This window comes from Rattus rattus, chromosome 4 (assembly GCF_011064425.1).
Source record: "Rattus rattus isolate New Zealand chromosome 4, Rrattus_CSIRO_v1, whole genome shotgun sequence".
Taxonomy (NCBI): domain Eukaryota; kingdom Metazoa; phylum Chordata; class Mammalia; order Rodentia; family Muridae; genus Rattus; species Rattus rattus.
The window spans coordinates 32,633,402-32,636,346 of NC_046157.1; the positions used below are offsets into that span (position 1 = coordinate 32,633,402).

At 37.7% G+C, this 2,945-nt stretch overlaps 1 pseudogene; it reads left to right on the forward strand.

Moving 5' to 3' along the window:
* Nucleotides 1-1,890: 1,890 nt before the first annotated feature.
* On the forward strand, nucleotides 1,891-2,541 carry LOC116898307 (annotated as a pseudogene).
* Nucleotides 2,542-2,945: the final 404 nt, after the last annotated feature.

Here is a 2,945-nt window from a genome sequence, read left to right on the forward strand (position 1 = left end):
ACACCCATAAGGAAGGGGGGGAGGGAAGGGGATGTTTGCCTGGAAACCGGGAAAGGGAATAACACTCGAAATGTACATAAGAAATACTCAAGTTAATAATAATAAAAAAAAAAAAAAAAAAAAAATTTAAAAAAAAAAAAAAAAAGATGCATGGATTCATGTGGAAGAAGGTAAGTACATCCATATCTATCACTCTGCACAAAACTCAATTATAAATGGGTCAAAGACCTCAACATAAAACCAGATACTGAAACTGATAGAAAAAGTAGAGAGTAGACTTGAAGTCATTTGCACAATAAAAGACTTTCTGAAAAGAACACCATTAGTAAAGGCACTAAGATTAGCAATTAATAAGGAGAGGGAGCCCATACTCTACACCACCTGGATGGACAAAGACAAGAGACAGGATAGCCCAGCCCAGAGACCTAAGGTAGAACAATAACAACAACAAATTAGTGAAATGATTCCTACTAATACTTGGCTATACTTATAGATCAGTGCTCTCTCCAGATGTCATCAGAAAGGCTTCATCGAACAGCAGACAGGAGTAGATGTAAAGACACACAGCCAGTCATTATGGGGAAAGTGAGTCTAAATTGGAGATCTCCATTGGGTTCTCCCCTGCAAGCTCTAAAGATACTTAACAGAAGAGGGGACAGAAAGATTGTAGGAATCAGAGGGAATGGAGGACACCAGAAAAACATGGCCATGACCCATTAAATTAATTAAGTGGGACTCATATGCTCCTGAAGGAGCAAGCATGAAGTCTGCATGGGTCTCCACCAGGTCGTCTACATATATGTTATGGTTGTTAGCTTGGTGTTTTGGTGGGGATCATGACATTGGAAGCATACAGTATTCTTTTCTTTTGCCTGTTCTTTGGACTCTTTTCCTCCTGTTGGATTCCCTTGTCCAGTCTTGATAGGAGGTGCTTTTGTCTTGTTTTATAGTATCTTCTTTGGTCATGTTTGGTTGTTGTCTCTTGGAAGCCTGCTCTTTTCTGAAAAGAAATGGAGTGGGAGTGGATCTGGGGGTGAGGGGAGGTAAGGAGGCAGCTGGGAGGAATGGAGAGAGGAAAAACTAGTCAGAATGTATTATATAAGAGAAGAATCTATTTCAAGAGAGAGAGGGAGAATTAAAATACTAAGAAGTGAGGCTCCATGGCTTCAGAATGGCCTTTATAACTATATAGAAGTTCACTGAAATATGCAGAGTTTGGAACCAACTGTTTATTTGAATGACCACTGTTACCTAGTTATGCAATGTTTCTATTTCCATGTTCATTGCAATTAAGTAGTTTTATTTAATATTTAAAAAGCTTTGATTGGTTTTCCTTAAACTATCAAGGACATCAGAAACAAAGTCTAACATGATTTCCTAGCTAATAAGAGCCGCCTCAGGTAGCATGCTATCTGAGTGCAATCTCACATTCTCAGCAGGATTGTAGAGTAGAAAAACTGCAACAGGTGAAACCAAGGCAAGCTGGATAAGCTGCAGAATTTAAGTAATAATTCATCAGTACTGGTTCACTAATTACAATTGCCTCATCACTACAAGATAGAAGGAACCACGCAAGGAGGTCATGAGAACTGAATACTATACTCTTAATATGTAAATAATTCTAAATTTGCTTTTAAACTAAAGTCTGGTTTGAAATAATAAATATATGTATATGAAGATAAAACAAAAAATTTTAAAGGCATTATTACAAGTGGTAATCTGCATGTTTAAAAATAAACAATAGAATAATAAGACATCAATAATCTAATGTTATGTGAGTGGGGACTTGTAACCTAGTATGAATTTTTCAACAATATAACATTAACATCTTATGTTAATTAACATTAACATATGTATTATTAGAATACTTATCTCTGGATTCTAAGGATCATGTCTGTGAGTCAAGATTCTTGATCCAGAGGCAAAGGCTATGATGGGATGGTGCCGGAAGGCATCACTAAGAGTAACTGAAATGGGATTGTAGATAGCTTCAATGACATGAATCTAGCAGAATCTCTCCTCCATGGTATTATGCCCATGGTTTTGAGAAGCCCTCTGCCATCCAGCAGAGAGATATTCTTCCTTGTATAATGTGATTGCTTAAGCATAGTCTGGGACTGGGAAAACAGCTATATTTGCCTTATCAATTCTGCAGAACATTGAATTAGATCTAAAGGCCACTCATACTTTGATCCTGGCACCCACTCCTGAATTGGTTTAGCGATACAAAAAGTGGTTACAGCATTAGGAGACTACATGGGTGCCTCTCATCATGCCTATATTAGGGGCATCAGCATACATACTGAGGTGCAGAAACTGCAAATAGAAGCTCCCCATATCATCCTGGGGAGGTGTTTAATATACTTAACTGGAGATACTGTTCCCCAAATAAATCAAGATTTTGTACTGGATGAAGCAGATGAAATATTAAGCCATGGGTTCCTACTTATACATTCATTACACACATGTTTTCTAAATAACTCAGACTGTGATCTGGATCTCTTACAAAAGTTCTCAAAAGGTAATCCGGAGCATCTATAAAAGAGATTACACCTTAAGCATTAGGAAAATAGAATATATATCATGGAAGCAGCGAATTATATTGAGCTGTGTAATCTTAGAGTGCTTACATTCAGTGAGCTCGAATATGCTGCCTCCGCATATTATTAATGGCTGTTTCAGCTATGCAACCCTTCCCAATTTGTCTGCAGCTTTTATGTGAATGCAAATTAGGAGACCCTGTCTTGTTGATCCTGCTAATGTGTAGTGAATGTTTGCAAATCTATGAGCTGAGAAAGACGAGGATCTGTGGTGAGAAGTGGAGTCATAATTCATACTAACACTGAATGGCTACTCCCTGGGAAACCTCCTGTTGATTATATGGACATTGATGGCAAAGGCGCACATGAATAGCTTGAACTAAATCTTTTTAAAATGTCAGAGTT